The 15,327-nt window shown below is 46.3% G+C and overlaps 1 pseudogene; it reads right to left on the reverse strand.

Annotated features, from left to right (window-relative positions):
* LOC124986377 (platelet-derived growth factor receptor beta-like) overlaps positions 1 to 3,318 on the reverse strand; it is a 90,394-nt pseudogene extending 87,076 nt beyond the window's left edge.
* Positions 3,319 to 15,327: the final 12,009 nt, after the last annotated feature.

The raw sequence follows: 15,327 nt of genomic DNA on the forward strand, positions 1-15,327 counted from the left end.
ACAGTAATGCTGGTTTGGGAATCTTAACATTTTGGGATTACAGAGTGGTGAAATCTCAGGGATTAACATCGCAATTATAGACTAGTTAAGAGGATCTGCATCTATAGGAGTCTCCATAAGTGATGGGGACAAGCAGGGCCAGGGGACCCTGGGTAGCTTGGATCAGGCCTATGCCAGCCCAGTCTGCTGGGGGTGGAAGCAGCTTAGAGACCCTGTGTTAAGAGTTTCCACCTGAGCTCCATGCTGGGCCCCTCCTGTGGTCAGATCCTGCAGCATGGGGTGGGGCAGGGCAGGGGGTGCAGCAAGCAAACCAAGGGTACCAACACTACCCACTAGGCCAGATGGGACTCACCTTCTGCCAGAGCATGATGAGTATAATGAGGGAGATGATTGTGAGAACCACCAAGGCCAGAATGGCTGAGATCACCACCACCTTAAAGGTGAGGGCTGGGGACAGAGACCAGAGCAGGCCATGAGCAAGCAGGAAGTGGGTAGCTGCCCTCCCCTATCCTGCTGCAGGCATCTAAATCACTTCCTACCCATTAAGCCCCAACAGAAGCCACCCAACTCCTTGATGGTTTATGATGTCAGACCCTCAGCCTCTTGCTCTGGGCCACACTTGCAGCCTCTCTTATAAACCTCCATCCCCTCAGACACTCCCCCAGTTCAGATTCCTGTGGCCACCATGTGCCTTTGGTCCCACCAGGGTCAGTATTGCCTTTCTGCCCCAGCTTTAGGCTGGGTGCAAAGCCCTTCTCTGGGTTCATGCCCATTGCCTGGGTCTTCTACAAGACCATGAGCCTCTGAGGGTCATGCCTTGTTGACTGTCACAGCTGGTCAGAGCACTAAGTTCCATGCCTGAGCAAGTGACCAATGGACTGCATGACCTGCCACCAAGGGATCCACAGGCTGAATCACAGCAGGATCAATCCAGACTCAGCAAGGAGTCAACTCCCTGCCTATCATCTGCTTCCCTCCAGAGCCCAGCTAGGAGTGGACAGTGATGGCACTTAATAGGGTTAACTGTACCCCTCAATCCCTAAGTCTCCTATAAACCAAGACCTCAACTCTTCCCTCCCCTGCTACCCCAGGCAGACCTTCATCTCCCCTGTCCTGCCTGCCTCACTGTCTACCCAAGTGCCCCTTGGGAACTTGGTTCTTCCTCCTCTGCCCCCTTTCTGTCCTGCTCTCCGTCTAGAAAGCCCTGTCCTGCCTCATGTCCTCCTCAGGGTCACAGACCCACACCACTGTCTGCTCCTTTCTCTCCAGCAGCCTCACACATCCAGGGCCTGGGGGAAAAGCCTGCATCCTCCTGGAGTCCTCTGAGTAAAGAGGAGCTGTCCCTCAGCCATCTCAGCCCAGGTCATGATACATGGCGTCACCTCTGCAGGCGAACTTCTGCCTTCACTCAGAGCTGGTCTGCAGGTCAGGGTGTCCACACTGACTGCCCAGGTGCCCACTGGCTCAGGGACATGTGTGCATGCCCTGGAGGGTGGATGAGGTAAGGATGTCTTTAAAAACCCACCCACACTCACAGGGCAGGGGACAGAGGCCAGTGTGTACAACAGGCATGCACACGTACAAGGTCGCTAAGCCTGTCCGAGTACACAAGTGTGCACCAAGCCTCATGTGGACATCAGAGACCTGCTGGCTCTGGCTTCTGTCTACCCCGAGAGCCCCACTCCTTCCCACTGCCTTCCTATTTTCTCCCCAACCCAAACCCCAAAATCCAGCTTGAATTCTTTAACACTTAGAACCCCCGCTGCCACCTCTTTGAAGTTTGAACTCTTGCTCAGCAGGCTAACCTCCAGTCGTCTTTCATTTTTGACCCAAAGTATTTTTTTCTCAGGATTTTCTCAATTCTGCACCTGGCCCCTTCTCCCTCCAGGCTTTTCCTCCAGAGCTCTGATCCCAAGTGGGATGGCTTATCCTCCCACGCCCACTCCTGACATTGGACTATAGGCATTAAGACAGCAGGCAAGGCTGTTTCATTGGCCTTGAGATGTTAGGTTCACATAACTATTTATGGAATAAGAAAAGAGATGAATGAAGGAAGGGCATTCATACAAGTGCATGCATACACAAGGATGGGCAGCTAGACAGGCAAACACCCCTATACACCACTAGGACTGTTCATAAATGTGTAAGATATGCATGTATGTGTCCCTTCTAAGATATAGGCACTGTACAACAGCCATACATGTTCAGGTATTGTGTTCACACATTTTACCAGAAAGGTGTGCTGCAATCACATGCTACAGACATGCACTAATATGCACAGAAATTGCACATGTATTATTTGTACACATGTATGGGGATTATACACAAGCCTGGGAATTGGGCATGCTTATGTACCTGCCTTATAACCATATATTCTGTGGGTTTACACACACAGAGAAGCATTTTGCGTGTGTCAGTACATGCTTACAGACATGTGCTCTACCTTTATTTGTGTGTCTGGGGATTAGGCATTCTTCAGCACAAAGTTCACAGCTCTACACACAGAGAGTTTGCAACTGTGTCCTGGGATCAGGGCTACTCATGGTCAGGGTTTCCAATATTCAGGTTCCTTTCCCTGTGTAGAAGCAGATAGTGCTACTCAAACCACGGTTACTACACTTGTGTTTGTACACATGTGTCCATCATGTATTGTGTAAGGTGCAGCGGAACACACTCTGATGGATTTCACGATGCTCCTGTGTGACTAAGGTTGTGCTGACTTGGCCCCCTGTGGGTGCATGGGCTCAGTCTCCATATATGGCAGGGTGAAGGTGGGGGTGAGCTGGGGAGACTCACAATGTGGCACCACGGTAACTTCCTGCATATCCTGGCCCAGCGGGTTGTGCAGCATGCAGCGCACCGACAGTGGCTGATCCACATGGTGCAGGGGCAGTGTGCTCACCACCTCGGACTCCTGCTCCTCCACCTAGTATGTCACATTAGTCTCCAACTGACATTCCTCCTCGGAACTGTTCCCCAGCAGTGTGCAGTGGCTCGCATGGACACCTGTCAAAGGAGAATGGATTGGCTTGCAGCCCCACCCTTCTGCAGGGGGGAACTGAGGCAAAAGGCAGACAGCGCTGCCCCGTGGAGAAGTGCATGTCAAGTTCTTGTGTCCTGCTCTCAAAATCTAAGAGGATTCCTTCTGTGATTCCCAGACTGATCAGCAGGTGGCGCGCCCACTCCAGCACCTGGAAAACTCAAAACTGGTCAATTGATTCTCCACAAGTGTAGCAAGATCATTTCAATAAATTGTGCTACTGGTAGACTGGGTATCTAGATGCAAAGAAATGAAGTTGGACCCTCACTTTGCACCATATACAAAAATTAACTCAAAGTGAATCAAAGGAATGATTCACTTTGAATCATGAATCATGAAGCTAGAACTATAAAACTCTTAGAATAAAACATAGATAATATTCAAGATCTTGACCTGGTAGATGACTTCTTAACTCTATTACCAAAAGTAGGTGTAAGCATAGAAAACCTAGATAAAGCATAATTTATCAAAATTGAATATCTTATGCATCAAAGGACACTGCTGAGAAAATGAAAAAGATAACAAGAAAATATTTGGAAATCATATATCTAATAAAGGCTAAATATCCAGAATATGTGTATTGTGTATCTATGTATCTACAAACATCTCTATTATATCGTTCTGCATACATGTTGAATTGAGTAAAGCTGATAGCATCTTGTACAACTCAAGAAGAAAAAGACAAACAATTTTATTTAAAAATGGACTAATTTTGAATAGACATTTCACCTGAGGAGGCATAACATAATCAACATTACATGGAAAGATAATAAGCATCATTAGTAACTAGGGAATTGCACACCAAAACCTTATGAGATATAACATTACATTTACTAGGTTGGCCATAATTTTTAAAAATCATAACTTAACAAGAATTGGTGAGGATATGGAAAAAAGTGGGAACACTGGTACTTTGCTTGTAGAAGTGTAAAATGGTGCAGCTGAGATGCGATTGGTTAGATGGTCTCTCAAAAAGTTAAATATAGATTTACCATATGACCCAACAATTCTGCTTTAAGATATAACCAAAAGGGACTCAAACAAATGTTTGCAGATGAATGTTCAATGCAGCATTGTGTTAGTCAGGTTTTCCATTTCTGTAAGCAGAATACCTGACAAGAACAACTTAGAGGAGAAAATTCTGATATGGGTCATAGTTTCAGAGGTATCAGTCCATAGTTGGGCAATTCTATTGCTTTGGTCCCAAGATGAGACAGAACATCATGGCAGAATGGTGTGGTGGAAGGAAGCTTCTCAGCTCATGGGAGCCAGGAAGCAGACAGAGAGAAGGCAATGAGTCAGGGACATACACAATCCTTATGGGGATGACCCAAGTGACCTCCTCCAGCCATCTCCCATCTACCTACAATTACCACCCAGTAATCCATTTGATTATTAATCCATAAAATGGATTATTCCATCTATTATGGCAGCTCTACCCTAATCACATAATCTAATAATTTCACCTCTGAACATCCCTGCATTGTTTAAAACATGAGCTTTTTGGGGAGCACCTCAATACAAACTATAACAGAAACAGCTGACAAATGGATAAACAAAATGTGGCACATCTGTACAATACTAACCATAAAATGATTAAAGTACTGACACCGGCTGCAATATGAATGAGCCTTGAAAACATTGTGCTTTGTGAAAGAAGCCAGACAGACACAAGGTATTAGACAGCTATGATCCTGTTTATATGGAACACTCTGACCACAGAGACAGTCGCCTAGAGGTTTCCAGGGCTTACAGGGAGAGAAAATGAAAGGTGACTTCTTCATAAGTAAGAGTTTTTCTGTAAGGGTGATGAAAATATCTTGGAACCAGATAGAGGTGATGATCATACAACATTGTAAATGTACTATATGCCACTACATTTTATTATGTGAATTTTATTTAAAAACCAAATGAACAAAAAAGAAGGTATAAAGAGTTTAGATAAATAGAAACAGAGAATTCAGTGCCAGTAAACTAGCACTTACAAAAAAAAAAAAAAAATTAAACCTAATGCAACCAAAAGGAAGGCAAAAAGAGATAAAAGCAGAAAATGATGAAACCCAGAACAAAAGAATTAGAGAAAAAAAAGCAACAAAACCAAAAGCTATTAATTATAATAAAAACATATAAATTATATAAAATGTATACAAATTATATTAATTTGTATAATTTATATATTAACTTATATAATTCATTTTAACTATATAGAACTCAATAAAATTGACCAAGAAAAATTTCATGCAATTCTTATACATAAATCTTACTAAATATGTGCAAGTTCTGCATATAATATACAAAGCATTGAGGAAAGAAATTGCAGAAGTGAATAAATATTAGTAAGAAATACACCTTGTCCACAGATTGGAAGTCTTGATATTTTTAAGTATGTCAATTCTCTACACATTGATCTTTAAACGTAATTTCAATAAAAATTCCTGCAGAAAATAAATATTCTCTTTAGTAGTAATTAAAAACTTGGTTTAATCATTTTTGATAAAAACATGAAAGAACTAGAGTTGCCAAAACAGTCTGGAAGGGGAGAACAGAATGGAAAGACTGATACTACTGGCTTACAGATTCCTAGAAGCTGCTACATGGTATTGGAGAAAGGATGCACGTGTACAGCAGTGGAGCACAGTAGAGCAGGAATAGGCCCACCTGTTTGTGGCCAATTTATTCTTGTTATGGGTGTAAAGATAATCCAATGAAGAAAAGATAACCTTTCAAAAAAAAAAAAAAAAGGGAATGTAGGAACAATTGAATATCTATACACAAACACACAAAAAAGAAAATCCAAGAAGCCTGAAAATCCTTGATCTGTACATTAAACCCTATACAAAAATTATCTCTCAGTGGATGCATGATCTAAAATGTAAAACTTTGCAATTATTACAAGAAAGATAGAAAATCTTTGTTAGCTTGTGACCTTGAAGGTTAGGGGAAGAGTTCTTAAACAAATACTGAAGAAGATCCTTATGGCTCTGCTTCCTGCTCATCATGTGAGCTGCTTCCCTCTGCAACACTCTTCCGCCATGATGTCCTGCCTCACCTGAAGCCCCAAGGAATGGAGCCAACTGACCACGAATTGAGATCTCTGAAACCAGCTTCTGATAAGAAATCAGATGAGAACCCCATGGGGAAGTTATGATAAACCCCTCCTCCCTCTCTACACCACAGGTGTGAAGAACGTGCTCTGCAATGTCCTAGGGAACAGAGCATTTTGGAAGAGTATCACTATGTGAGTAAGGTGCTCTCATCCTTTAGACTCCAATTATTTGGAAGAAAAATGAATTGAATACCTCAAGTGTAGATATGATGAGGTCTCCCAAAGTCCAAACTTACTAAAAAATGTTTAGAATTCCAATGACAAGTTCATTGATTTACTGTAAAAATTTTAATTTTGAAACAAGTACATGTCAGTCTCTATAGCCCACCGAAGCAAAAAGAAAGTCAATATAAACCATAACCCATGCCATGGAGCAAAGTTACCTAATTTAAAAGAATGGAAATTATAGTGAATATGTTCTTAAAAAGAGAACAGTAAGATAAAAGAAAATCTCCAGTACACACACTCCAAAGCACAATTCTAAATAATCTATGGGTCAAGGAAGTTGAAAGGGAAATATAATAGACACTGAACCAGTGAAAAACAGCATTTAAAATTTGTAGAATACATCCAAAGCAGTTCTTGGAAATTGACAGTATTAAAAACACATTTGAAATGAGAAATAGGCATGAATTAACAGTCATTTAACCACCTGGAAAATCTTGGGTGTTGGGGATGGTTGAGGAGCAAAGTCACCAAAACCAAGCAGAATAAACCAATTAATGAAGATCAGAGAAGAAATTAATTATATTGAAAATAGAGGCAATGGAGGAGATCAGAGAGATAAAGAGCTGCTTCCTCAAAATGATTCATAAAATTCACCAATTTGTAATAACACTGATGGGCGTAGGAATAGACAAAGTCAATAGCAAGTATTAAATGAAATACTAATTATGACAGTCCCTGAAGACATCAACAGTTTAATAAGGAAACGGTGTGACTGTGGATTGGGTAACTGCTCCCCCCAAAGGGTTCATGTATTGGCAGCTTGGTCCTCAGTGTGGTGATGTTGGCCAGTAGAATCTTTAAGAAGTGGACAAAGTGAAAGATGATTGGGGCACTGGGCATCAGGAATTGGCAAGACCATACTCACTACAGGTATGCACTTCATTGATAAGCCCAGGAATTAGGATGATTGGATGGAAGGATATAGAAACATCATATAACAAAATTCAACACCTATGGATAAAAACTCTTACAAAAATAGGAATACAGCATGTTAGGGGTTAAATTATATCTCTCAGAGCATTCACATAGGTTCTAATCATGCACTTAGGAATAAGGCTTTTTTTTTTTTCCAGAAATGGCAGTAGTATGATGTAATTACCTAAGAAGGGGTCATAAGGGAGTAGGGCAACCTTTGTTTCCATGGGACTTGTGACCTTATAAATAAAGCATGGTGGGCTGCTCATTCATGGGCCTTGTGTCCTTATAAAGAGAGCAGGACAAGCTCCTGACTCACTGTGCCCAGTGTCCATTAATGATTATCTTCTCTGCTATCTAATTGATTTTTTACATGAAACATTTGAATTTCCATCCTTGATTTTAGGGATGTCCTACAGGTGTGTCTGTGCACTTCCCCCGGACATTCCCTGTAGCAGGGGACAGGGAAATCACTCTGGTGTGAACCTGTAGCAGCATAGCTTCAGTACCAGAAAATGCTGTTCCTGTACATCTCTACCTGTCTCCATCAGTTACTGGTGTCACGGTGTAACGCATGTGCACTGTGTGTAGGATTGTATGGGGAAATTATGAGGAACCTTTCCTGCACCTCACCTCCACAGTGTTAATGACTCGGTCTACGGTGTCTTAGGAAACAGAACATTTTTGTTATAGTATCACGATGTAAGTGAGGTGGCTACCCTCCTTTTGACACCAGTTATAAGAAGTTGGAAGGAAAAGGAATTGAATACCTTCAGTGTAGATATGTGTGGTCTTTCAAAGCCAAAAGTTATTACTGATTTTTAGCTCAAAATGAAAAGTACGTCGACATTCCGTACAAATATTAATTCCTAAAAAAGTAAATATCAGTCTACATTTTACACTAAAGCAAAAAATGTCTGAGTACTTCCTTATTCCTATTACAAAATGGAAAAAATTCTGGAGGTTCTAAAGGGAGATGACCACTGGGACTTATGGCCAGGCATGTATGGGCAATTGCTTGCTCTAATGTCACAAGGAACATTTGTGAGTAAGTTTCAAAACTCAGGTATATAAGAAAGTGGCTGAGGGTGGGTTTTTGTCCACAAGTACAGGAAGCTCTTGGTGGTGACCTGTCAGACTCCCCAGATACTTAGAGCATTTGGTGGTTGGTGGTTGGTGGTTGGTCATTGGTGGTTGGTAGTCTTTGGATATTGGTTCTTTGATTTGGGTTTGTTGTTTTGTGTTGTTGTGTTTTTGATTGGGATTTGTTGTTTTGGTCTGTTATTTTTTTTTTTTAGCTAGCATCCTTAGTTGGTGTTCCTGCTTAGGATGGATAGCCAGAGTAGTGAGAGTAGTGGTGTTGTAGAGGCCCAGCTCCTGCTAGAAGGCAGTCCTGAGGGACCAGAATGAGGTCCTGAGGGACATGGGGCAAGGCAGTTTTGGCCAGATCATACTAGCCTGCCATTGCCTGATTGGGGCAGAGGTGGCAGTGAAAGTCCTGCAGAAGACAGAGCAGAACCTCCTGGTCCTCTTGAAAGAGTATATCATGAGGAGCCTGGATCATTCCAACGTGATCCCATTATTTCAGGTGGTGGAGACCCAGAGAAATATCTACATGGTGATGGAGCAAGCAGATGGGGGCCAGCTCTTGACCACGTCCCACAGGGTGGCATGCAGGAGGAAGAGGCTCTCAGACTGTTCCGCCAGCTGGTGTGTGCCGTGGCCTTCTGCCATGACAGGGGCATCGTGCACCAAGACCTCAAGCCAGAGAACATCATGGTGGATGCCACAGGCCACATCAAGCTCATTAACTTTGGCTTCAGCACCAGGGTCATGTGTGGCCAGAAACTGAACGAGTTCAGGGGCACCCTCTCACACTTTGCCCCCGAAATTATCCTGAGGCAAGTGTATGAGGGTCCCCCAGTGGACACCTGGAGCCTGGGCGTCACTCTCTATTTCATGTTAACAGGGAGGCACCCATTTATGGGATGCACCCCTAAGGACATGCTGAGACACATCGTGCTGGGAGCCTACTGCGACCCTCCCCAGGTTTCTCTGGCAGCAACAATGCTCCTCCACCACATGCTGACCCTGAACCCTAGGAAGCAGCCCACAGCCAAGCAGATCCTCCAGCACCCATGGCTGAGGAAGGGGGAGCAGTATTCGCCCCACTATTATCCTGGGGCACTCCCCAAACACCTAGACTCACAAATACTGACCATAATGTTTCATATGGGTTATGATGTACGCAAGACCTGGGTGTCCCTGGCCAAGAGGAAGTTCAATGTCCCCATGGCTACCTACCTCCTGTTCCAGCACCAGAAAAGGCAGGGAGTGGGTTCCTTCTTCCATGGGAAGCCTGAGCCTCCCAGGGGTAAGCCTCTCCCACGCCACATGGATCTTCCCCATTCCCTTGTCCTCTCCAAGAAAAGCCCCAGTGAGCCTGTCCTTTGCACCTTCCCCTTGCCCTGTGAGCCTCCGCTGCCTGTGGAGGTCAAACACTCAGGGCAGAAGCATCTCAGGAGGGCCAGACAGCCTCCCATCCATCTCCACTTTCCATCTGCAAGAACCTGCACACCTGGTTTACCCTCCCAGCCTGACTGTGGGCAACCCCATGCTATCAGAAAGCTCTGGAAACTGGTGACCAGGACAATTGTGACCTGTGTGGGACAAATATGCAGTTGCATTCCATGTGTAAGCAATAAGGTGGCTCAAATGTAAGAGGACAGAAACTTGACAGATGCCTCAAGTGTGGTTCCAATGAAGAAGAGAGGTGACCAGTCAAAACCAGGGGACAGCCAGAGGACCCTGTGCTCTCTGCATCCTGACACCTTGCCTGGGCATGGGTCATGTGGACTCTGAACAGCTGCAGGAGCAAGATGTGCCACCTACCTCAGGTTCTCTGCAAGGGTTCCAGCCAAGAGCACTTCTGCATCTACCAGGACATTAGAGTCTCCTCTGCCCCCACCTTCAGAAGACATCAGAGTGTGTTCCCTGGGACACTTCCCCTGCTCTGCTCCTCTGCCCTTTCTCCTTTCTTCTGAGATGTTTCTCAGTAAATTTGTTTCAGACAAATTGTGGAAGAAAATTATTGTTAGAAAAGAAGATCCTATGATCTATAAAAAACATGAACAGATTTTGATAAATTAGGCACTTATTAATTTGTCAGGCACTTAATCTGTTAACCCTGTTGTCATGAATCTTGAAAGGGCTTCCCCACCCGCCACTGCTCTTTCAATGTTCCTTCAGCGTCTCATTCACACAGAAGCTTCCCCTTGGCGTGTGGTCCATGCTGTTGTCTTTTCCTTGCTGCTGCTGGGTTCCGTGTCCTGCTTAGGAAGCTGCGCCGCTGACCGTTCATGTTGCACCTTCATTTCCATTTTCTCATATCGGCCTGGGTCACAGGGGTTTGCTGAAGGGCACGGGATCTCCACGCCAGAGATAAGGAAAGGAAGGTCAGGGAGGGTCAGTGACTTATCTGTGACTTAGCTGTGACCCCCACAGCTATGTAGGGGAAGACTAAGAACCAGAAGTAGATGGTCGTGGCCTCAGGCCCAGGAGGGGGTCTCCACTCCCTACCACTCAGGTGCTCTGGTCAACAGCACGTCCTGCACACCTCACCTATCCTGACGACCATCACATGCCCTCCTGTTGCTGGAAGTTTCTGAGGCTTGTTTCTTCATCAGGAGCAGTACCCGCCTCTCTGTGACGCTGCCTGTTCAACTATTGCCCTATGGTGGACCACCAGTAATACCCGTTCCCTGTCCCCAACAGGCTTCAGCAAGTAGAGGCAGTGCCTGTGGGCCTGGAGGTCTCCAATTCTTCAGGCCCCACACTCAGGTCCAACCCCATCCTCCTTGGACAGGGTCACCATGCACAACTGGTCACCCTTGCTCTCATTAGACCAACAATATGCAGGCTCATGCCAGCCACAGAATTTCTTGTAGACGGGCACATCTGTGTGGAGCCCCTAAGTGGAGGGTGACACAGGGTGGCGAGTGTGCGAGGGCTTCCAGAGCAGTGGCTTTGGCGCTGACCTGAAGAAGCACGAGGGCAGAGAGGGTGAGTAACCAGGGCTCCTGTGGCCAGTGAGAAGGAATGGACTGGAGGTGGGAGGAGGACGGGGATGAGGTCAGGCAAAGCCCCTGACCAGCTGGCTGGCTGCTCAGGCTTCGTGCTGTAGGCCACGGGTTCTCAGGGACCTGAGAACTCTCCAAGGCGTGTCTCCAAGAACAATCCAGGGTCCCCAGGTGCTACGCTACAGGAGGGCCTGTTAAAGGCAGATCCCAGGACCATCCAGACCTGCTGAATTACAGGTGGGCAGCTGCTCAGGGACAGGCTTCCTGGGGAATTCCTAGCTCACTCTGACTGAGGCCACTGTGCCCGACAGCCCCTGGGGGGCTTTAAGAAACTGTGCAGAACCCTGACTGTGAGCAGCCTGAGTCTGGTCTTAGGCTGCGCTGCCCAGCTTGGATGCAGTTCTCACCAGGCCCTGACCCCAGAGGGCAGAGGCTTCTTCCTGGAGGAGTGTGTCTGGGCGAAGGAGGGAGGTGGCTGGCCAGGCAGGGGAGGCCACCTCCACAGGACCCACATGTTCCCCAAAATCAGTGGGTGCCGCTCATGCTGTCACTTCTGTCTATCCAGCTGCCTCCTATGGCTCCTCAGACTCTCCCTCCAGGAAGCCTCCCTGCCCCTGCCAGCTGGCAGGTGTCCTTCCTACACCCCAGGCCTCCTGACTCACCTCCTTTCTAGCACTTTGCCTGTGTAGAGGCCCTAAAGGATTCTCAGGCCCTCACTCTGGGTCAGGCTTTGTGACCTGTGCTCTTTGGGGTCTTCTCATCAAATCCTCAGTTCTAGAGGTGGGTGTGTAATTATGACTGTATTACTGGACAGGAAACTGAGGTTCTGAGAAGTTCATTCACTTTCCCAGGATCACACAGCCAGTGAGAGTTGGTTTGCCTCCTGTGCCTGTTGTGTACTTGGCCATCCTGACCCACCAAGTTTAGAAGCGTGAGGAATGAATGAGTCGATGATGAATGCTGATTCCCAAAGCCCTGAGCAGGAAGGTGCTCTGCCCTCCTGGGAAAAGGGACATTTTCTGAGTGTTGGTTATAGCCCAGGCACCGTGCCTTAGCATGTTTATGACACTGAATGCTTAACTCGTGAGGCTGGTTCTACTAATTATGTTCATGTCACTTATAAGGAAATCAAGACTCAAAGAGGATGTAGGTCACTTTCCCAAGGTCCCAGAGTCAGGGCACGGCAGAGCTGAGATTGGGAGCAGGCGCGGTGCAGGGGCTGTGGGCAGGCACAGGGAGACAGTCCTGTTTCTGTGATGTCCCTGAGACCCTGCCCCATCACAGGGTCCCCTCATCTGGCCCCGGGGCAGCTGAGGCAGATGTTGTTCTGAGCTGTGGGACTCCCCATGGCCCAGAGCAGTGGAATTTTTATTTCTTTGTTTGTTTGTTTTATATGTATTTATTTATTTATTTATTTTGGTACTGGGAATTGAACCAGGGGCATTATACCACTGAACTACATCCCACCCTCACCCCTTTTCATTTTAGATTTTGAGATGGTCTCACTGAGTTGCTTAGGGCCTCACTAAATTGCTGAGGTTGACCTCCAACTTGTGATCCTCCTGCCTCAACCTCTCAAATTCTTGGGATGACAGGTTTGCACCACCAAGCCTGGCTGCACATCTCTTTTTTCTTCTTTCTCTCACTTGTTTATGGACTTTTACAATAAACCTGAGAGGTGTCTGACTCCCTCCAGAAGAACAGAGCAACTCCCTAGTGTTAAACAATGTTGTTTTCGTATTTGATTTTCTTGGTCTCCAAGAAGCACTATGATTTTTTGTATTTAAAGGGAACTTTTAGACTCCACTAACACTTTAAATGTTTATTCTCTCTACTTGCCATTCTGTGTCTAGAAATTGATTCTATGGGTACAAACACATAAATCTGAAAATAAAGACATATTTTCAAACCAGGGTCATTACAACATAATTCATAACCCTATGAATTTGAAAACAATGTAGATGTCCACCAGTAGGGGATCAGTTAGCTAATTTATGACACAGGCGAGTTTTTAAATGGGTGTAGCTCTCAAAATGGATAAATTAGTATCTGTATGTGCCACTGTCCTGTATGTCCATAATGTACTGTTAAGTAGAAAACAAAGTTGCAGAATAGTAGTGGTAGTTTTAAAAGCAACTATACAAACATTAGTATGCATGTGAGGGAAACCCTAGAATAACAAAACTAAACTATTAGCAGTTAAAACAGAATTTCTATAAGATAAATTCCTATACACAGAGTCACTAACCAAAGAAAGGAAGCATTTAAAATGTTAAATACATTAGAATCTAAAATACAAAAACACACAAAGAGAAGGTATTCTCTTTCTGTATTACATATTCTGGTAATGGGTTTGGGGCACATGTTCTTTAAACACGTTTCTAAATTAATTATTTTAAAACAAGACAGTGAACTCAGATACAGAGGCCTTAGAAATTCAGGGTTCTAATTCAGAGTAGGGACATTAATGGGGCTGGAGACCCCTCCTGGGCTACAACTCAGGGCCCAGCAGAACAAACTCTTTCAGAGTTTCCTCTTTTTCCAGGAACAAGGACCCAGGCAGAGAGAGGGGTGGTAGAACAAATGTGACCTCCAAGTGGCTCATCTGTCTGGGAGGAAAATTCCAGCTCACCCATTTTCCCTGGGCACAACCAGGCAGAGGCTGACCTAGGTCACCCCAGACCCCTGGACCTGTTCTGCACAGGGGCCTGGAGGTCCAGGTCCTCTCCCAAACATGTTTTATTATTTCCACCTAGCCCTCAGGTTCACCTAGCTGTTCCCTCTCAACCAGCCTTTTCTATACTTTCTTTTGGGGGCACAGGCCCCAGAGAGGTCACCAGTCTGGAGACAGGATTTGGAGCCCAGGCTTCCGGGATCCCTGGCTCTGCCCCCTTGGGTGGGCGCTGGACCTCCCTGAGAACCAGTCTGGAAGTCAGCCAGGCCCAGGCTCCCATCCCGCCCTTGGCACATCGCCCAAACGGTCCTGGGCAGGATCACTGCAATCTCGTCTCTCATGTTACGTGAAGTAGGTTCCTAGGCCTGACGAGAGGCAGAAACAGAACACTGAATGAAGCAACCCGGCAGCCCGGTGGCACCACCTCCTGGCTAAATGGCAGCCAGGCTTTTATTCTGCCTCCTCTCTGTGGCCTTGTTTTCTCCACTAACCATGAGGGTACTGGGGTCAGATGTGCATTATAAGGCACCCAAGGTCCCAGGAGGAGCAGGCTCAGATGGGGCCTGGAGTCTCCTGTCCTGTGAGCAGGCTTTCCCATGAGCAAAGACAATCCTGTCTGGAATGTAGGGTGTTCATTCTCTTTGGTGGCAGATCCAGGTTTTTGACTTATTCAACTACTGCCACAGCCAGGAGAGAAGAGGTCATGGTCCTGGTCATGAGCCAGGACTATGGCGGTGGGGGCTTTGCGAGGCCAGGCCCTCCAGCTGGTGGGGTTTCCCTGACACAACTCAGATGCCACTGAGTTGGCTGCAGGGCCGTGAGTCAGCTGCCCCACAGTCCTGTCCTCTGCCCAATTGCGGCCCAGTCACAGACTCCTGGAGACAGTCCAGGGAGATCTGCAGCACCCTTCCCCCAGGTCTGTCCCAGTGCTCAGAGAGAGGGGAAAATGGTCTGAGGACACAGCAAGCAAGTGATCAGCCTCAGGATGAAAGCTGGTTGCACCTCAGGGGATCCTCCCAAACAGCCCAGTGGAGGGCCAGGCGCCCCTGGCCTGGCCTGAGACCCTTGCATCTGCCCCCTGCCCCAGTGGCTCTAGTGCCCCTGGGGCTGTGCAGCCAGTGGCTAACAGGCCTAGGCTCTGCAGAGGAGCTGATGCCAAGTCCTGAGCTGACCAGAAGGGACAAGGATGACCACCACGTGCTTGCCCCACAGCCACTGAGCTGCTGCAGAGAAGCCTGTGGGTCTGTGTTCCACTCTCCTGCCTGTATAGACCCCGCCTCAGAGT

Source organism: Sciurus carolinensis, chromosome 6, assembly GCF_902686445.1.
Source record: "Sciurus carolinensis chromosome 6, mSciCar1.2, whole genome shotgun sequence".
Classification (NCBI taxonomy): domain Eukaryota; kingdom Metazoa; phylum Chordata; class Mammalia; order Rodentia; family Sciuridae; genus Sciurus; species Sciurus carolinensis.